This window comes from Pipistrellus kuhlii, unplaced genomic scaffold (assembly GCF_014108245.1).
Source record: "Pipistrellus kuhlii isolate mPipKuh1 unplaced genomic scaffold, mPipKuh1.p scaffold_m20_p_48, whole genome shotgun sequence".
NCBI classification, from domain to species: domain Eukaryota; kingdom Metazoa; phylum Chordata; class Mammalia; order Chiroptera; family Vespertilionidae; genus Pipistrellus; species Pipistrellus kuhlii.
Window position 1 is genome coordinate 355011 of NW_023425549.1, and position 22042 is coordinate 377052.

The following is a 22042-nucleotide window of genomic DNA, read 5'->3' on the forward strand; positions in this document are numbered from 1 at the left end:
CTCTGTGTCCTGTCATTCCCATCGGGCTGGGGAGGGTCTTGGGAGCCAGTTTTGTCTCATGCTCCGTTTCTCAGATAGGGTCACTCGAAGCTCTAAGAGGATCTTTCTATAGTCACACACATGAGTCAGGTATGGAACGGGGGCTGGAGCCAGGACCCTGCCTCTCAAACACTCCCTCCACCCTGCCCTGCACCCCTGACCTTTGACCCTTCCTGACCTTCAGCAGAGGAGGAATCCAGGGACCCGGCCCGGCAGTTACCAAAGCTCTGGGCTCCAAGGCCCACGATGCCCATTCGTACACAGGAACAGGGATGCCAAGAGGAGCTTTGGGGCCCGGATGGCCCACCCCCTCTGCTGCCTCAGGAACCTCCTGCCTCTGCGCAGTCACACCTCCGCTGGAACCTGCCCACACTCCGGGCTGTCTTATCTGTCCCGGCTCCATCACCTCCTCCTCCAGAAAGCCTTCCCTGGCCCCAGGCATCGTCGATTCCCCTTCTTTTGGGCCCGCTCTGTGCTCCCTCCCCACTGTCTCAGTCCTTATCAGGCCGTTTGGGAGGGTTGGTCTGCGTGTAGGTTGTGGGCTTCTGAGGGCAGAACTTGGTCCCCAGTTTTCTTAGCACCAAACTGGGCTCAGAGCTGCCATAGCAACTATTTGGTGAATGAATGAATGAATGAATGGGCTGAGGCTATCCAGGAAGGCTTCTCTGAGGAGGTGGCACGTGAGCTAAGCTCTGAGACATGAAGTCCGAAGCCCTGGTTCAAGTCCTGGCTCTGTTAGTAGCTGTGTGGCTCTGCATGGGCTATTTCCCTCCCCTTCATTTGTTCATCTGAGCAATGGGGCGATAACCAGACCTCATCTGCCCCAGTGGTTTATGGGAACCTTCAAACAATGGAAGGCACCTTCATTCATTCTGTGCCTGCTAAAGAGTTAGGGTCAGGTGTATTAGCCCTACTTTTATATTTTATTATTTTTTAAATTCTCTCCTGAAAATGTTTATTGATTTTAGAGAAGGGAAAGAGAGACAAACATCGATGTGAAAGAGACACATTGGCCAGTTTTCTCCTACATGCGCCCTGACCAGGGATCGAGCTCGCAACCTAGGTATGTGCCCTGACTGGGAATCGAACCCCCAACCTCTCAGTGTACAGGACGATGCTCCAATCAACTGAGCCATCTGGCCAGGCCCAGCCCTATATTTATTTTTAGCAAAGGAGGAGACTGAGATTCAGAGAGGACCAAACTGGAACTTTAAAGAACTATTGAAACTGTAAGGGTGATTCACAACAGCAGCTGCAGCAGTAGCTGAGCCAGAGCTGGCCAGGGGCCAGGTGTGTAGTGATGTGATATATTCATTTTCTGTTGCTGCTGTAACAAAATACCACAAACTTAGTGCTAGAAACAACACAAGTTTATTATCTTACTGCCTGGAGGTCAGAAGTCCAAGATAAGTCTTAACGGGTTAGTCTGGGTGTCCGCAGGGCTGGTTCCTGCCAGTGGCTCGAGGGGAGAACCAGTTCCCTGTCGTCTTCGTCGTTTTCTTCTTCCTCCTCTTTTTCCTCCTCTTCTTCTTCCTCTTCTTCCTCTTCTTCCTCTTCTTCTTCCTCTTCTTCCTCTTCTTCTTCCTCTTCCTCCTCTTCCTCTTCCTCCTCTTCCTCTTCTTCTTCTTCTTCTTCTTCTTCTTCTTCTTCTTCTTCTTCTTCTTCTTCTTCTTCTTCTTCTTCTTCTTCTCCTCTCTCCCTCTCTCCTCTCTCTCTCTCTCTCCCTCTCTCTCCCTCTCTCTCACTCTCTACCTCTCTCTCTCTCCCTCTCTCTCTCTCCTTCTCTCTCCCTCTCTCTCTCTCTCTCCCTCTCTCTCCCTCCCTCAGCATGTCTCCTTTTTCCTCTCTCCTGCCTCCCTTTTCTAAGGACCCCTGTGATGACATTGGACCTGGATGATCCAGGATAATCTTCCCATCTCAAGGCCCTTACTTTAATCACAGCTGCAAAGTCTCATTTGGTGGGTAAAGTAACAGTCACAGCCTCTGGGATTAGGGCATGGACATCTTTGGAGGGCATTATTCAGCCGCACCAATAATCTCAGCCTTTTCCTGGTGTGGGGGTCATCTCATTATCCTCTCAGCCACCTCGTGATGTGATGAGTGCTCTGTAAACGGTGAAGTGCCTTGTGTGGGTCAGTAGTACAGCATTAGGGCCCAGATTCAGCTCTGGGTTTGAATCTCAGTGCCTCTATTCCATCACTGTGTGACCTTGAACAAGTGACTTATCTCTGAGCCTGTTTTCCTATCTGTAAAATGGGTATAAAACTAACGTTCACCTGGAGAGACTACTGGGAGGATTAAATGAGGCAATACATAGAGACCTTGGTGTGGCACATAGTGCGTGCTCAGTAAACTGAACGGCAGCTGTTTTTCCTGTTACCCCATTTCACAGGTGCAGAAACCAGGGTTTAGGGATAGAGGCCAGAGACTTGCCTGTCAGTAAGACTGGGGAGGAGGAGTCCATTTCTGAGCAGCCTTGCAAGGCTAAAGCTTGAGTCTCCCTGATTCCTGTCCTCCTCCTGGTCCCAGCTCCCAAGCCCCAGGCATCTGTTCTTTAGCCTAGGCCTATGCAACCCCTACTGCCCTCCTAGTGACCTTTTCCATGGCCACACCCTAATGCCCACCTTACCATGCCCACCCAACCCTCCCCGTGACCATACTCTCTTCCATCCCTGGTTCCAGGGCCTGGGCCCCAGGGCTGCTCTCCCTGTGTCACTCTTCTTCCTGATCCCTTAAATACCTCCTGCCCTGGCCTAGCCTTCTCTCCATGTAGCTCTGCTCCCTGCTGGGTCACAGCTACTCCTTGAATCTCTGCCTCCAAGTTCTGCCCCCACCTCCAGACTCAAAGAGCAGATGCCTCTGAGACTTCTCCCCTGGATGTCCTACAGACGCTCAGCTCCATCTCCTCCCAACGTGTGTCCACCATCCTGTGCAGAGAAGTAGCCCCCAATGCCAGGAGCTGGCTCAGCTGGGAGCATTCAGAAGTCAGTCTATGTCCCATGTGCTATCATGTCCTGTTAAGTCTCTGTTCTAAGTATCCTCCCCTTTCGAGGGCCCCACTGTTTCTCTGTAGGTTTCCCTGCTTCACTCTTGCCCCCAGGCCATTCTCCGCCCAGCATGTGGGCAGTCTCAGAAACCCAAGCCTGTTCATGCTCCTGCCCTGGGTTAGAGCCCTCTAGCTTGCAGGACCTACAGGATGGAGCCCACACCCTGACACACCACCCTGCACAGCTCCCCTCCGAACTGCTGGCAATCACTCCCAACGCACTCGCTGATCTTCACCTCTCAGCTTAGCTCATGCTCACTGCTCTGCCCGGAGTGCCCCTCGCATCCCCTCTTCAGCTGGCAGATGCCTTCTTGTTTTCAAATCTCTGCTTCGGGGTCTTCTTTCCTCTCATGCCCCTGCCCCTCTCCTGCCATTGCGTGGAGCACTAGTTATTGTCCTGGATGGGCTGTGTGAGCCCCACTAGGGAGGGGAATTCCTTTATTCATAGCACCATGTATTGTGGCTGTTTGCTGGGTACTTTTCTAGGCTCTGGGGATACAACATAAACAAAATAGAAAAAATCCCTGCCTCGTGGAGCTTACTTTCAGTAAATTATATCATATGTAGGAAGTTATAACTACTTTTTAAAAAACGGAGTAAGGAAGACGGGGAAAGAATGGATTGCAATTTAAACAGGAAGCTCGGGACAGGCCTCACTGAGAGACCTCTAAAGAAAAGCTTGAAGGAGGTGAGGGAGAGAGCCATGCAGATATGTAGGGGAAGAGAATCCTGGGCAGATGGAACAGCCAATGCAAAGGTCCTGAGGGGGAGCATGCCTGGAAATGAGGTCAGTGTGGCTGGAGCCGAGGGAGGGACGGAGGGAGGAGACAGAGAGGTGTGGTGGAGGGAAATGAGGTCAGGTCACAGAGGGCCTCATAGGCAAGGCAGGCACATATTCTGTCACTCAAACTTTGAGAATAAAAGAGGATGATGCATTTATAATTATGCCCAGATGACAGGTAAAGCCTGGGATAACCAGAATGTACTGTCATTCTGTAGGAGGCCATTGTCAGGGCTCTGGATTTTACCCTGGAAGAGATGAAGAATTATTGAAGGGGTCTGAGCAGAGGATGACATGATCAGACTTATATTCCTCCCCCTAATATTTTATTATAAAAAGTTTTAAACATACAGCAAAGTTGGAAGGATTATACAGGTAGCACCCATACACTCACCACCTAGACTCTAGCATTTTACTGTATTTGCTTTATCATAGATCCATTTCAAAATTAGTTGCAACAGTACACTTCCCTTTAAACACATCAGCATATTAACTAGAATTCAGTATCTTCTATATAATAAAAGGCTAATATGCAAATTGACCAAACGGCAGAACGATCATCGCTATGATGCGCACTGACCACCAGGGGACAGACACTCAGTGCAGGAGCTGCCCCCTGGTGGTCAGTGGGCTCCCACCTTTGTCAAAGATAGCAGCTCAGATTTTTATTTTTATTTTTTATTTTTTTTTATTTTTTTAAATATATTTTATTGATTTTTTACAGAGAGGAAGGGAGAGAGATAGAGAGCTAGAAACGTCGATGAGAGAGAAACATCGACCAGCTGCCTCTTGCACACCCCCCACTGGGGATGCGCCCGCAACCAACGTACATGCCCTTGACCGGAATCGAACCCGGGACCTTTCAGTCCGCAGACCGACGCTCTACCACTGAGCCAAACCGGTTTCGGCCAGCTCAGATTTTTAATATGAAACCACTTGATTTTAAATGTTTGCAATATATTCAATACCAGGTAAGCCAAGCAAATCCTATCTATAGGCCAGAGGTTGCCAAACTCTGTATCACCTGTGGAGCTTTTAAAACTCCCAATGCCAGCCAAAGCCGGTTTGGCTCAGTGGTAGAGCGTCGGTCTGTGGACTGAAAGGTCCCAGGTTTGGGACAGGCCTCACTGAGAGACCTCTAAAGAAAAGCTTGAAGGAGGTGAGGGAGAGAGCCATGCAGATATGTGGGGGAAGAGAATCGGGAGTGCCGATTCTCCTCCTGCAGTGCCCTTCACCTCCCGCCCCCTGCTGGCCAGCTGATTGCCAGCCAGGCCAAGGGGCCCCACCTGTGCACAAACTAGAGGCACTGAGCCTCTGGTTTACTTAAAAGTTTGTTTTTTTCTGTTGAGGCAAAATATCCATATAATGAAATGCCCAGTTACCTGAATGTTTCAATCAGTTTCATCACATGATACATCTGCATAACACAAGCCCTTATCAAATACATCACTATCTTCCCCCAATTCCTTTTGTCCCTTCCTGTTGCCCTTGTCCCCCCTTTCTGTCCCCACTTCCCAGAGGCAACCATCGTTTTGGTTTTGACTAAGTTAACCTGTTCTAGTTCATATGCATGCACTCATTTGCATCTGTTCTCCTTCACTCAGCATGATGTATTTGAGAGGCATCCATACTGTTGCTTGGATCCTTCTGTCCCTTTCTATTGCACAGTAGCATTCCACAGAGTTGGGTTTAACTAGGATCGCTCTGCCAGGTGGAGAACAGATGGCTCCAATTCCTCTCCTTTTCTAGCTCCCTGGACAAGCCTGTCAGGCCTGGGGCTCGGAGCCCCAGGTGAGTGTGCCCCAAGGAGATAGAGGACCTTTCCCAGGGACCTTTTAGAATGTAGAGTTTGTGGCATCAGTCCCCAGAAATCTGGGGAGACAGAACGATATCAGGGGCAGGATCTACAGTGACGAAGCACTTCAAGCTCCATATCCCAAGAAACCACTGGGTCCTGGGCAAACGGATCCCACCACTGCCCCTTTCTCACTTACTGCCCTGCTATCCTCCTCAGGACTGACTTTCCTGAAACTACACTGGTCTGTTCTCCCTGCTCTAAACTCCCCAAGACTCCCCTGCCTCTGCCTGGCACCCCTAATGGTACCCAGGTGCACTCAGGCTTTGGGGTCCCACTCCAGACCACCACAATAAAGCAAGCATCACAAGAAAGCAAGTCATGGTCTTTTTGCTCGTGGAGGGTCTTGCCTTCTATTTGTAAAAACCACAACCCCTCTAAAGCACAAAAAATGAGGTTTGCCTGTACTTAGCCTACAGCGCTGCTTTTCATTTGCTGCAATTGAAACTACCTGGGATTTCATACCTGGTCCTGCCGCAGACACTTCCATCAGTATGGGAGGTGACTCAGGCATTGGAAGTTTTTTGGTTTTATTGTTTTGGTTTTTTTTTTAAAAAAAAACCCCACATATTTTATTGATTTTTTTTACAGAGAGGAAGGGAGAGAGATAGAGAGCCAGAAACATCGATGAGAGAGAAACATCGACCAGCCGCCTCCTGCACACCCCCCACCGGGGATGTGCCCGCAACCAAGGTACATGCCCTTGACCCTTGACCGGAATCGAACCTGGGACCTTTCAGTCCGCAGACCGACGCTCTACCACTGAGCCAAACCGGCTTCGGCTGGCATTGGGAGTTTTAAAAGCTCCACAGGTGATACAGAGTTTGGCAACCTCTCGCCTATAGATAGGATTTGCTTGGCTTACCTGGTGTTGAATATATTGCAAACATTTAAAATCAAGTGGTTTCATATTAAAAATCTGAGCTGCTATCTTTGACAAAGCAGATGGTCTGAGGCACTGAAGCTGCGTCTCCAGGTATGGCAATCACCTGGGCTGAGGGCATTGGCTGCCCGCAGAGACAGAGCGTGCTCCCGTCACCACAATCCCCACTGCTCCTTAGGGTCTGCATCGTCATTTATGTCCATCTGCCTGGCATGCAGGCTGATGTCCGACTCTGCAGCCAGGCACTGAAGGCCTTCCAGGGCAGGTCTCTAATGCCCTCCTCAGTCACTATTCCAGCATGCTCCTGCCACTTCCTGCCCCCGGCCACGTGGGCCTCACAGTTCCCTTTCACACCTGCCTTTGCCCATGCAGTTCTCCCACCAAACCCACTCCGTTTGGCCCCTGCCCATCTCCTCACTCCCCTCCCCTTCCCATGCCACACACACAACTTTTAACACACTGAAGTGTTCCCCCTCGGCACCTGCTGTTCCCTGGCCTGGGTAACTGCCCTTCCTCTTTCTTCCCGGCCAATGCCTCCTCACCTTTCAGGCCCTGCCTTAGCTCTTACCTTCTTCAGGAAGGTTCCCTGGACCTCAGACTAGGTCAGGACCCCTGTTAGTCACTGTATTTTCTCTTTTGCTGGACATCTCACTTCCCCTGCTAGAAAGAGGCCGAGTGCTCTATCCGTCCTCCTAAATCTGGACTTTTTTAAAATGCCGTGGGACGCGGGACAAATGGTTAAAAATAGAGACCAAAATCTGGACTTTTTTAAAACAACGCGGGACAAATTGTTAAAAAGCGGGACGTCTGGTCACCTTATCCTAGGGTCTAGTCTAGTCTGTTCATGAATGGTAAATGGATGAAAGGACAAAACAAGCACCTGTCCCTTTCTCCACCCCTCTTCGGCTGGCGTTTCTCTCCGTCCTCCTGGAGACCTAAACCTCACTGAGCTGAGATCTCACAGGGCCCCGCCTTGCGGCTTCCCCGCCTTCAGAAGGCGCCCGTGGAACAGGCGTAGCAGCCCTGGCCGAGCCCCACATCGTGACCGGCGCCTGCGCTGCTGCAGGGCAGGGCTGTGACTGTGTCTCTCCATTCCCATGCAGTCTAGGACTGTCCGGTGGCCGTGGCTTTGCTGCTGGTCCCTCCGTTTCCGTCAGCTCTGGGAGGGGGCTGCGGTGGAGACGGCCAAGACCCCGGGTAGCACCGGGCTTTTCCAGGTCCAGCCGATCTGTCCTGGACACTTACCCACTGGGCCTTTTGGCCTCTGACACATGGAGCCAACCATCTTTTCCTCATGGGCCGTCCTCTGTCAACCTTGTCAGGAGCGGCCGGCACCGGAGACGCTGTGTGTAAACCCAATGGTTGGAAAGTGACTATTTCCAACCTTTCATTTTCAGACTCACCGCTAGGAAATGTAGGAAACGCGGTGCCGAAGAAAAGAGAGGAAAACTGCCTGCAGTGTGTGACAACCCCGGCTGAGGATTTAATGTACATATTTTAAGATGTTGTGCGGCGGTTGGGATCCATGGAAACCGCCCGTGCACGTTCGGGGCGGTTGGCGCGGCGGGGCGGTCGGACGGAAGCCGCTGCCCTCGCGGCCTCGGCGGAGCTCGGATCGGACAGAGGGCGCGCCGGCGGTGGGGGGCACCGAGCGCGCCGGGCGTCCTAGAGAGGCCTCGCGCGGACTTCCGGCCTCCAGCCGCCGGCGGAAGTGCCTCCCGCCGCGGAGGGCGCGCAACCGACAACCCTGGCCGTCGGCGCTGCGGTGGAGGGTTCCTCGCCCAGCCCGGCCTGCGCCGTTGCGGCGAGCGGCTCTCCTGGGCTGGCTCCTGCCGACGTGTCCGGCCCCCATGTGAGCCCCTCGGGTCCTTGTTCCCCGGCCGTCCTTCGGGCGCTGCCGGTTTCTGGTACTTGCACCGGGGAGTCCGCAGTGTCCCCATTATCCAGCCCAGGAGGCTGAGACCGAATAGCAAAGGCTGCTTTCCCGCTGGAGTATCCGGTCGGGCAGAGCCATGGCCCACAGCGCGGCCCTTGAGCTCTAGCGCTGCCGCCGCCGGACCTGGATGTGTCCGGGGAAACGCCGCTGTCCCGGGGAAGGACCCCGAGAGCCGGTCTGCCTCCGGGGCGCTGGTAGCGTGGGTTCTTGAGTTCCTGCAGGAAATATGTCCCAACATGAGTCCAGGTGACTCTATGAGAGTACGTACGTTCGTTAAAGCTGGGAACACTGACCCGGGGAAGGGCTTAGGGCAGCGTTTTTCAACCGCTGTTCCGCGGCACACTTGTTGCCTGGTGTGCCGTAGGTGCAGACAAGACAAGACTTTTATAATTTTTCACTTTTGTTTACTTAATATTTCATAATAAAGTAATTATAAAATACTTTCTTTGTGTTTATTTGATTCCTATTCAAGAGAATTACTTTATATGTAGTCAATATAGGCACAGAGTTAAATTTTTTAACATTTTCTAATGGTGGTGTGCCTCATGATTTTTTTCATGAAACAAGTGTGCCTTTGCCCAAAAAAGGTTGAAAAACACTGGCTTAGGGTACAAGGAGCAGCCAGAGGGGACTAGGTGCTACTGCTTTGGCTCCAGAAACGCCATTGAAAGAAGCGAGCACAGGGGCCTGCTGCCCGCTCAGCGGAGAGTCAGAGAAAAGGGGGCCTTGGGGGCAGGGGGAGGGGTAGCCCAGAACGAGCAGCTGCTGGTTTCAAGTCTTGAGAGTGAGGAGGCTAAAAGGGGTAATTCCAATGTGACCCTCATATTTGGATTGCCAGTGACCTGAATCCAAGTCAGCAAGCTCAGTGTACATTCCTGATAACCTATAATTAAGTCCCTCTCTCTCTCCCAGATACTGGTCTTGCAGAACCGGTTACAGAGTCCATGGGGCTGTGGACAGTGCACTGCCCAGAAGGAGGGCTATTAACTCTGACGCCAGGCCAGACCATCAGATACGGCCTGGAGACCCCAGCACCTGGGGGCCTTCTTACAAGGCCCTCGAAAAGGACCGGAAGCATAATCCATGTTGTGGGACAAAGATCCCAAGGAGGGGGGTGTAAGGGAGGGCCCCATGCTGTTCCTTCACTCAGACTTGGAAGGCTGTTCCCTGAGTCCGCTGGCGTATTAAACAGTGTCCCTCCTACTTCCTCAGAAGCCTCCTTGGTCTTCATGGTCTTCTGCCTCAGCAGGACACAGGCTTTTAGGAGGGCCCTGACTCAGTGGTGGGAGCCTCGGCCTGCACACGAGGTCCCTGGGTTCAGTTGGTTCCGGTCTAGGGCACCTTCCTGGGCTGCAGGTTCATCCCTGGCCCCAGTGACCGGTGTGACAGGCGACCAATCAATGTGTCTCTCTCACATCGATGTTTCTCTTCGCTTCCTCCTCCCAACCTCCCTCCCTTCCACTCTCTAAAAAGCAATGGGGGAAAAATATCCTCAGGTTAGAATTAACAAACAAAACAATTTTTTTTTAATTTTTTTTTTGAATTTTAGGAGAAGGAAAGTAAAAAGCTCACGCCTGAGGAAAGTAACAGCCATGCTCCACAGAGAGCCCTGGCTGCCCCTGAGGGTTTCCAACTCTTTTGTGAGGACCTTGGGTGCGTCTGAGGGGAGGGTTCCAGCAGGATGGTCATTAGTTTCCAGGTGTGGCCTTCAATGTGTTGATTCACTTTGGAGCTTCACTGCTTTTATCTTGGGTCTGTGGGGTTTTTGTTATTTGTTCCCCTGCCTTCATCCGTGCTTGGGTTTGGCTGGCACAAATGGCACTAATTGGGTCCTGTTACCTGTCTCCCTGATTTAAGCTATTTATTCTCTCTGGTGATGGGGGGGCGGGGGCACGGAGAGGTATAAACCATTTGCTCTCACGTGTCCTTGGTTAGGGAAGATTACGTCTTGCAGTTTATACCACTGGCTGTGAATTGGTCAAATTGTTTGGCCTTGTTTAATGATCTTGTCTCAGTTTTCCCATCCCACTTGTCAAGGAATGTTCCTAGGTTCTTTATATATATATATATATATATATATATATATATATATATATATATATATATATATGTATTTTATTGATTTTTTTACAGAGAGGAAGGGAGAGAGATAGTTAGAAACATCAATAAGAGAGATTCATCGATCAGCTGCCTCCTGCACACCCCCCACTGGGAATGTGCCCGCAACCAAGGTACGTGCCCTTGACCGAAATCGAACCTGGGACCTTTCAGTCCGCAGGCTGACGCTCTACCACTGAGCCACACTGGTTCCAGCTGTTCCTAGGTTCTTACTGTCCTTCAGGACCTACAGATCCCCCCACCTTTATCACACCCCCCGAGGCAGGTGCTGTTCACACGTTACAGGTGACAGAAATGGGCCCTTGATGCTGGTCAGTTGCTGGGGAGGGAGGAATATAAGCCCACGTGTGACCTGACTGACAGCACCGAGTGGTTACACCGGGCCCTTTCACAAAGGGCAGAGTTTACCCTCGGAGCTGAGGGGAGGGATGGCGCAGACCCGGGGGCCCTGGTTCTGGTTTGTTTGCACCCCTTCATTCACTCAAGGAGCAAGAAACAGATTTAACACCTTTCTTTTTAGTAACAGCTTTATTGAGATATAACTCACTATACAGTCCACCCATTTAAAGTGTACAATTCAGTGGTTCTTATAGAGAGCTAGAAACATCGATGAGAGAAATATCGATCAGCTGCCTCCTGCACACCCCCTACCTGGGATGTGCCTGCAACCAAGGTACATGGCCTTGACCGGAATCTAACTAGGGACCCTTCAGTCCGCAGATGGACACTCTACCACTGAACCAAAGTGGTTTTGGCATCCTCCCGTTTTTACTCTTTTTTTTTGCAGAATAGCTCCAACTGTAATGTTGCGCTATAATTTATTTATTTATTTTTTTTATAATATATTTTATTGATTTTGTACAGAGAGGAAGGGAGAGAGATAGTTAGAAACATCGATGAGAGTCATCGATCAGCTGCCTCTTGCACACCCCCTACTGGGGATATGCCCACAACCAAGGTACATGCCCTTGACCGGAATCGAACCCAGGACCCTTCAGTCCCCAAGCCGACGCTCTATCCAGGCGTCTTCAAACTACGGCCCGCGGGCCACATGCGGCCCGCAGAGGAGTCTGATCCGGCCCGCCAGGTTTTTGGGCAGTGAGCGCAGCCGAGGTGTTACAGTAGGAATTAGTAGTTCATATAGTCCGGCCCTCCAGCTCTCTGAGGGACCATGATTTGGCCCCCACTTTAAAAAGTTTGAGGATCCCTGCAGCCAAACCGGTCTCGGCGTGTTGCGCTATAATTTAAAGACCCATTTTCAGGCCAATGATTCTGACCTAAAACATATTGGGGGCATGCAGCGCTGCATGAGAAACTCACTGTTCTTTGTTAAAGGGCCATGTTCCAGTGTTTCCAGGTGAATCCAAAGGGATTGAAATCCGAGCTGAAGGGTGATTCCGTTTGTTGAAGGCATTTCCAGCCCCCGAGGGGCCCGCTAAGACCTGCCTGTGAGGGAGCTCGCCTCCTGGGTCTGGGCTCCATAGCCAGTGAGTGCTGTCCCTTTCCCGTAAGGTCTTCAAGCCGGAAGCCACCCCGCTCGCCAGGAAGCCAGGCACAGACGCCCAGAAAGATCACCAGGAAGTACTGAACTGGACAGCGGCCCGGGGTGTCTCGGATCTCTTGACCTTCAGTCCCCCTGAAAATCCACGCCTCCTCCCAAAATTCCTCAGTCAGTATCCCCACAAGTGCTTTTTCCCTGTCCCAGAACCTACATGCTCTCTAGAAGTGAAACAATCATTCCAACAACCCTATACCCCAAACAGGAATAGAAATACCAATTAGAGCGAGCACAGGGACTGGCCTGGCCTCCCTTCTGAAGGGTTGAATGAAACAGGTTCAGGTGGCGACTCCGCTGCCGAGTGGGCCAGGCAGCGGTGAGCACCAAGCAGGAGTCTCCCCACGAGCAGAGCCTCCAGCCGGGGGAGACAGCCCCCAGAGCTGCCGGCCGCTCCACCAGGCGTCCCTCCCAGGCCCAGAGCGAGTCTTTTTAGGAGAGTCCCATCCGAGTCCCCAGATTTGTCATCAAACTCAAGGGGTTCGCCGCTTGGGGTGCTCTATTCAAGGACAAGACCAGGTTGTCATTAGGCAGTTTTATGTACTTACAACTAAAGGAAGCAGGATTCGCATCCAAAGCTCCGTCTCCCCAAGGAGGCTCGGCCAGGGCTGGCATACACCGTTTGGTGCATTGATGTTCTTTGTGCTATCTTTTAACATGCAGTGAGAATAGCATTTAGTAAGAAGCGCCCACACCTGGAGCTTGTTGTCCTATTTAACCAACCGTTCTGGGACTAGGGCCTGGACGTTGGAGGACACTGACAGAAGGGCCATTATTCTGCTTACCACTGTTATGTCAGCCACATGCATAAACATTCATAGAAAAATAGACCACTTGCATAATTATATATGACAAAATATAATGTGTAATAACCACCTTATAACCACCTTCATTACCAGAGTCTCAGAAAAACCCCTTCCCCTAGATCACGTTTTCTGTCTGCATTTGCCTGAAATAGGTTTTGTCCAGGTTTTGAAATATTTTTGTCACTTTATCTTATGTGTGCTTCCTATAAATTTCTTATAGCTAGATTTTAAAAGTAATTTACTCTGATAGGCTGTGTCTAATAATAGGTTAATTCAGGCTGCTCATATTTATTGCAATAACCAATATACTTTTTCCACCTTATTTTATATTTACCATTTATTTTTTTAAATATTTTTTATTGATTTTGTACAGAGAGGAAGGGAGAGAGATAGAAACATTGATGTGAGGAAGTCATCAATCAGCTGCCTCTTGCACGCCCCCTACTGGGGATGTGCCTGCCACCAAGGTACATGCCCTTGACTAGAATGGAACCTGGAAGCCTTCAGTCCGCTGGCTGGCACTTTATCCACTGAGCCAAACCGGTTTCAGCGACATTTACCATTTATTTTTATTAATGTTTTCTTGCTTGCTTTTTAAAAAAAATTTGTGGGCTTGGTCAAATTTCTCCTTACTGCCCCACCTCCACTGCCCTTGTTAACTTACTAGTGTTTAGCTTATCTTTCCTAACAATCATAATTATTCTAAAATTGTTGTATCAGTACATGGTAATAATCCTACTTTTGCACAAAAATGTTTTATTTGCCTACTCCTCCACAACCTCCTGACAGATGATATCTTTAGAATGCTTTTAACTTTCCCACTCTTCCACTCATGGAGTTTTACTAAGATAGCTTAACATTTTTGGTGCTAGTCTAGTATTGTTAAAGTTAATCACTCTGGTCATAGCTGGTTTGGCTCAGTGGATAGAGCATCAGCCTACGAACTGAAGAGTCCCGGGTTCGATCCCAGTCAAGAGCACATGCCTGGATTGGGGGCTCGATCCCCAGTGGGGGGCGTGCATCAGGCAGCCGATCAGTGATTCTCATCATTGATGTTTCTATCTCTCCTTCTCCATTCCTCTCTGAAATCAATGAAAATATTTTTTAATTTTAAGTAAAGTTAATTATAAGAGTCCTTACTTAACATTTAAAACACAAGTTTCCCGTCTATCTTCTATCATTTAAACCAAGCTCTCAGTCACTACTGAGAATTTCTTGAGCACTTCCCTCAGTAAGGACATGCACGTGGTATAGGAACCGAAGGACATGCACGTGGTATAGGAACCGAATCTTGTGGGCCACATCTTTCTCTGCCCTGGTTGGGAGGTGACATGATGGCTGGTCTTGTTTCTCTGTATTGTACTGTCTTCCAGCTTATGGTATTGCAGACGGGTGATCTTACACTTATCTGACTCTTGTTCCTACCCCTTTTCTCTGGAAGCTTGTAAGTTTTTTCTATTTCTGAAATTCAGGAATTTCATCAGGATATGTCTAGATGCTTATCTTCACGGAAATCCTTTTAATCTTCAGACTCAAATTTCCCTCTCCAACTGATGCTTTTCCCTTCTTTTGGGACTTCTATTATTTGCACGTTACGTCTTCCGGATCTGTCCTTCAAATATACATTTCATGGCATGATTTCCTTCCTCTTATTTTGGGGAATATTTTTGATGCGCTGTAAGATTTCTCCCAGTATCTTTGAGTCTCTCATTAGTGCCAAGTCTGTCTATTCTAAAAATAAATTTGAGCATCGAGGAAGAAACCACAGGGTTTGCCAGCCACCTGGCCCGCTGACTTGGCCTGCAGTTAAGACTTATCTATCCTCTGACTTATGTAAGCCTCTCCTTTGGCAAACCAAGAGGCATTTTTGGGGTCCCGGGAATAGGTGTCCATATAGTCAATGTTAAATAATCGTGGAGGGTCTGGATATTTCCCTTGCCCAATGCACAGATATCCTAGAAAATGGCCTTGGGTATTTTTGGGAAGGCTGGGAGGAAGATTTAAGATGAGCACTGGCAGCAATGGTCTTTCCTCAAAAAGACACAGCATTACCTTCAATGAAGAGCTCCAGGTCTCTGACTGATGTTGGTCTGGGAACTGGTGAGAGGCTCACTCTCCACTGTTGCAACCCAGATCAGGCTTTTGGCGGCCAGACCTAGGGCTTCTACTTGTACAGACCAAGCAGGAGACAAACACTTCCAGAGTGGATCTCCAAAAATTCACTCCTCCATAAAAACAAGAACTCTAGTTTTGTTTTTTGTTTGTTTTTTTTTTAAAGGTCAAAATCAAATTAACCAAAAACTAGCTACAATCTTCAGGAAAAATAGCTGAATCTTTGTGAAAATGTGAACTTGGGTGAGTTCTAACTTGCCCTAGTCCAGTGGTTGGCAAACTGCGGTTGGTGAGCTGCGGTTTGCCACTCTGTTGATTAATGAGTTTGCCAACCACTGGGATAGGGGCTTCATCACAAGGAACAACAACAGCCTGTAATTATTGGAATTGAGAGTCTAGGTCAGTGGTCGGCAAACTCACTAGTCAACAGAGTGGCAAACCGCAGTTCGCTAGCCGCAGTTTGCCAACCACTGCCTTAGTCCCATTCTCCTCTCCCCGTGTCCACAGATACCTTGAAAATTAACAGCCTTACAACCGAAGGAGCTGTGAAGAGCGAGGGCCTGGCAGCCACTGGAGGGAGAACAAGTCTGAAGCTCACAAGAGCCCGGACCCAAAGTGGGGCTGGTCTGATCGCTCTCAGAAAAACTCCCTTCTCAGGGTTTATCTTTATTTGATCTAACTCAGAGCTCTCCCTATGCTAACTGCCATAGTCCTAGGGATTTGTTGAAAAATCCCTAGTTGCAAAGCATCAAAGTATTATAGGAGCCTAGGTGGGGGTAACAAAAGGATGACAAAAGAAAATCTTAAAAGGAAAAACTAGGGAATGATGCCCATAAAGGGCGTTGACAAGCACTAACACATTCCTGAGAATTCCTAGGTACCAGCATGTGGGGAGCTGTTTGCATGCCCGGGAAAAATCTGAGAAGACCTTAAGCTCTCACCTCTAGCTGACCTTGAGGCTCTGTAAACAGGAAGTGAGGTGAAAGTAGTGTGCACACACATACACACAGCCCCTGGGGAAAGGCTAGAAAAATTTATTGGTTGAAGGCATTTAAGGAAAGTTTTGCCCAGTCATTAGTTGACTACTAAGCAAGCTAATTGAGTAGAGACTTCAATGGCTCCACAACTAAGAATAAAGTCCTTCCAGGATTAGTCCAGGGAAGTCACCAGACAAACAGCAACACAACAATAACAACTGGGGAGGGGTCAAATCTGATTTTCAGAGCTGCCACAAATAATGTTTAAGATATAAGTTTCAACAACAAAAAATTATGAGCCAAACAAAAAACAGGAAAGTGTGGCTCATATAAAGCACAAAAAGAGTCAAAAGAAACTGTCCCTAGGGAAGCTTTTAAATCAGCTATTATAAATATTTTTAAAGAACTAAGGAAAACCATGCCTAAAGAATTAATAGAAAGTATGTCCCCAGTAGGGAACATGCAAGAGGCAGTGACAGATGATGATTTCATCTCTCTCTCTGTCCACCTTCATCTTTCTTTAAAAAAAAAATCAGGGAGAATCCAAGATGGAGGCATAGGTAAACACTTAACTGCAGCCTCACACAACAATTTCAATAAAATACAACTAAAATACAAAATGGACATTACCCAGAACTACAGGAAAGTCAACTGACTGGAAATTCTATAATACAACAAGAAGGAAAGAGAAAACCAGAAGGAAAATCAGAGGAGCTGTAAAAGCCTAAGGTACGGAGACACACTGCGTGCGCAGGACTGAGCAGGAGAGGAGAGGGAAGCTGAGTGCCTGGCTGGCGTTCCCTAGCGCAGTGTTTTTCAACCTTTTTTGGGCAAAGGCACACTTGTTTCATGAAAAAAATCACGAGGCACACCACCATTAGAAAATGTTAAAAAATTTAACTCTGTGCCTATATTGACTATATATAAAGTAATTCTCTTGAATAGGAATCAAATAAACACAAAGAAAGTATTTTATAATTACTTTATTATTAAATATTAAGTAAACAAAAGTGAAAAATTATAAAATTCTTGTCTTGTCTGCACCTGCGGCACACCAGGCAACATCTAGTGTGCCGCGGAACAGCGGTTGAAAAATGCTGCCCTAGCGGGAAGGAGATAAAAGCTCTGGACTGTGCTGAACCCCAGATCCAACAGCACTGAACCCTAGTTCTAGGCCAGACCCCAGGGACCCAGGCTCATACAAGGGAGCTTGGGCTATAAGACGCAAACCCAGGGGAGCGGAGAAAGAAAGGAAGTCCCTGAGGCACGCATATTGTGTGCAAAGAACGGACAGTTGACTGTGCCGCTGGATTGTCCTAGTGGGAAGGAGACAAAAGCTTCAGACTGCTCTGAACCACACTTCCAACTGAACTGAACCCCAGTTCTGGGCTCATTGGGGGAGAGCCTAGACTGTTTTGTAGCGGGTGAAACTCGGGGGCACCTTTCTCTCAGAGGTGCTTGCAGCGAGTACCGAAGGACAGTGAGGAATACTGAGACTCAGGAGCCTCATAGGGCGGGGCTGACGGAAGCCAAGGCTGTAGGCTCCACCCTGAAACTTCGCTCCATCCAAACTGAACACAGAGACTTTTTTTTGTGTGTGTGTGTGAATATTTTATTGATTTTGTACAGAGAGGAAGGGAGAGAGATAGAGAGCTAGAAACATCGATGAGAGAGAGTCATCGATCAGCTGCCTCTTGCACACCCGCTACTGGGGATATGCCCGCAACCAAGGTACGTGCCCTTGACCGGAATCGAACCCGGGACCCTTCAGTCCCCAAGCTGACGCTCTATCCATTGAGCCAAACCGGTCTTGGCTGAACACAGAGACTTTTAAGGCTACCAACTCGGGGAAGCTGGGAAAATGCCGAGACAAGGAAACAGATCACAAATGAAAGAAATGGAGGACAAAAAGCGACTGGATATAGAGTTCAAAACCACGCTTATAAGGTTTTTCAAGAACTTCCTAGAAAAGGCCGATAAAATAAACAAAACCTATGAGGATATGAAAAGGGGTCAACTAGAAATAATAAGGGATCAACAAGAAGTAAAGAATACATTATCTGAAACAAAAAATATTATACAGAGTCCTAAAAATAGAATGGAAGATTACAAGAATCAAATAAAAGATTTGGAACATAAAGAGCCAGAAGACACTCCTCCGCAGAAGCAAGAAGGCAAGAGAATCCAGAAAATTAAAGATAATGTAAGAAACCTCTGGGATAACTTCAAGCGAACCAACATCAGAATTATGGGGGTCCCAGAAGAAGAGAGAGAGTAAGATACCAAAAACATACTGAAAGAAATAGTGACAGAAAACTTCCCCCACCTGGTGAAAGAATTAGACCTACAAGTCCAGGAAGCACCCAGAACCCCAAACAAAAGGAATCCAAAGAGGACCACACCAAGACACATTATAATTAAAATTCCAAGAGCAAAAGACAAAGAGAGAATATTAAAAGCAGCAAGAGAGAAACAGGTAGTTACCTATAAAGGAGCACCCATACGATTGTCAGCTGATTTCTCAACAGAAACCATGCAGGCCAGACGAGAATGGCAAGAAATATTCAAGGTGATGAATAGCAAGAACCTACAGCCAAAAATAATCTACCCAGCAAAGCTATCACTCAGAATCGAAGGCCAGATAAAGAGCTTCACTAATAAAAAAAAGCTAAAGGAGTTCATCACCACCAAACCAGAATTATATGAATTGCTGAAGGGGGTTCTTTCGAAAGAGAAAGAAAATAAAGATAAAAATTATGAACAACAAATACGTAACTATCAACAAGTGAATCTAAAAACCAAGGGAATTAAAAAAAAATCTGATGAACAATATTAACTATTGAGTATAATAGAATCAGAGGTATGGAAGGGGAGTGAATTGACGATTCTTGGGGAAAAGGGGAGAGGGGGGTGTGGGAAGAGACTGAACATAAACTGTGCACCTATGGATGAGGACAATGGGGGGTGGGGAAAGGGCAGAGGGTGGGGTGGGAACCTGGTGGAGGGGAGCAATGGAGGGAGAAAAAAAACAAGGAACATTTGTAATAATATTAACAATAAAGATTTATTTTTAAAAATCAATAAAAATATATTCCTTTTTAAAAATTGAAAGTATGGGAATGATGTCTCATCAAATAAAGAATATAAATAGGCAAATATAAGTGTTATATTTACATAAAGTAAAAACATGTTTATGTATTTAATATTATAATATTATGTATTAAAATATGCAAATGTATATATTTTAAAATAATGTATTTTAATATAAGTACATTTTAATGTTTTTTAAAATGATATAATATCATATATAGATAACATATCATATATATACATATGTATATGTATATATATATTCCCCCAAAATATCTGCACACTTTTAACAGGTGATAGTTCAGATTTGAAAATAATATGTATTTTAATAAACACTGTATTTATAATTATTTGGGACACCTTATACACCAAATAGAAATTCTGGAGTTAAACAGTACAATAACTAAAATGTTGGATTCAATAAAGGGTCTCAATAACAGATTTTACCTGGCAGAAGGAAAAAAATCACTGAATTTGGAGACAGGTACATTGAGATAATTTAGTCAGAGTAACAGAAAGGAAAAATGATGAAGAAAAATGAATTGTGCCCCAGAGACCTGTGGGACACCATCAAGTATACTAATATACACCTAACAAGAGTCCCAGAAGGATAGAAGAGAAAGCAGAAGAAAGAATATTTAAATAAATCATGCACAAAAGACTTCTAAATTTAATTTTCAAAAATTATATATCCAAGAAGCTCAAAGAAGGCTGAACTTAGAGAGATTCACATCTAGACACATCAGAGTCAGACTATCAAAAGATAATACTAAAGCTGCAAGAGAAAAAGCAAACCATCATATATAAGAGAGCTTTAATAAGAGTAACAACACCTAGCCAAAGCCGGTTTGGCTCAGTGGTAGAGCGTCGGTTTGCAGATTGAAAGGTCCCAGGTTCGATTCCGGTCAATGGCATGTACGTTGGTTGCAGGCACATCCCCGGTGGGGGGTGTGCAGGAGGCAGCTGGTCGATGTTTCTCTCTCATCGACGTTTCTAGCTCTCTATCTCTCTCCCTTCCTCTCTGTAAAAAATCAATAAAATATATTTTTAAAAAAATAAAAAAAATAAGAGTAACACCTAACTGCTTATCAGAAACTTGGAGGCCAGAATGCAATGGAATAACATATTCGAAGTATTGGAAGAATGAAACTGTTATATATAATTATAATTATTTAAATTCTGTTTTGTCTGATTCATCAGGAGGACATAATTATAAACATTTATGTACCTAACAGTAGATCCCCAAAATGCATGAAATAATAACTGACAGAATTTAAGAAATAGACAATTCAGCAATAATATTTGAAGACTTCAATACTCTACTTTCAATTATGGATGGAATAACCAGACAGGAGATCAAGAAGGAAGTAGATCAAGCAATACTGGAGTAGGTTGCCCATCTATTTCATATGTGATCAATTACCCATTGGCAAGTACCTCTGCAAGCCAAGAAATCAGTTTGCCTGGTGGTCCTTGTTACCCTTTGCAGTGGATGTGTACACTGTCCGGATCCTATCTCACCCTGAGATCAGGGAGCCATATCTATGTGGCATCCTCTACAGACATACTTGGCCTACAAAGTGGAGTAACCAGAGAGCTTGTAGAGACAGAGGTGCTCCATTCGGTGCCTTCGCAAAGGAAGTGTCTGTGGGTCCTCTCACTGAACACAGTTGACAGGCTGCAGAGATAAATCCAGTCTCTCACAGCCTGTGGATTTCCTTTTCCAGGTGACGCCAGGAAAATTGGCACCTCTACTTCACTAACTATAGATGACCATCAAGCTTGAATTTCAGTCAACTAACCAAGTAACTTCTTAGAGTCAACTTCAGGTGCATGAGCTAGCCCATTAAATCAGAAATGTCATGCACTCATATCAATGAATTTGGCCCTATCTAGTGTTGTAGTCCACCCTCATTAGTCTAATGCCCTTAGAATCCATTCTCACACTCTCCCCAGGTTTTGTTCAATATCTTAGTAACATATTGCAATTCTTTTTATGTGTAAGCTATTTCTTCCAGGATCGTAGTGTATACCTGTCCCCCTGGAATATGCTGAGATTTGACCCTAAAGATCTAGTGGCAACAGGATAGTTGTGAATTTTTAATGGGATGGATATCTCCTTTCAAGGCATTTGCCCATGTGAGGGCATCACAGGTTTTGAGGGAGAGGAAAGCTAGTCTCTTCAGACATAGGAGGGCAAGCTACTTCACCTGGCAAGGAAGGCTCAGGATGTCTTGGGAGTTCAATATCGTTCACTTCATCTGGGTGTAACTAGGTGCACATTCTGAATTTCTGGATCCCTTCTTTCCAGAATGTTCCTGACAAAATCTGGTAGGACTGTGAATTCATTTGTCATCATAAATCAGCAACCTACAGAAAACAATTATGTGTTTACTTTTAGCAATGTCAACCCTCAGTCTAAGTGAGAGACTGTGTTAGAACGGTGACAGAAGAGTCCTGGTTCTCAGATTGTGACTTGTGTAGGAGATGGTAGACCCCAGCTTGTCATATTCTCTCTGCAATCCCTCAAGTGATTCCATCCTATGACACAGTCCTCAGTCATTGCTAGGTCAGGCAGTCAAGGGCAGCAGCCATTTGGGTTCCAAGGAAGGCGTTTCAATTGGCACTGCCTCACAGTCAGCCACTGGTGACAGCCTGACTCGCTGTGACGCCACTGCCTGCTGTGGAGTACGAGCAACTCATTTGCCATCGGTGAGGAGCTCAGTGCTGTGCTCAAGCCCAAGGGTGAGACCAAATCAACTGCATCAATCCCACCATGGTGCATCTGTCTCCTGGGACTACCGGTACCATATTACATCAGTGAAGGTGCAATCTGAGGAGAGA

At 47.0% G+C, this 22042-nt stretch overlaps 1 long non-coding RNA gene across 1 annotated transcript; it reads left to right on the forward strand.

Annotated features, from left to right (window-relative positions):
* The first annotated feature begins 5836 nt into the window (after positions 1-5836).
* LOC123651316 lies at positions 5837-6633 on the forward strand. The gene is made up of 2 exons (XR_006739940.1): positions 5837-6240; positions 6517-6633. It is a non-coding gene; the product is annotated as an uncharacterized LOC123651316 (long non-coding RNA).
* The last annotated feature ends 15409 nt before the right edge of the window (positions 6634-22042 follow it).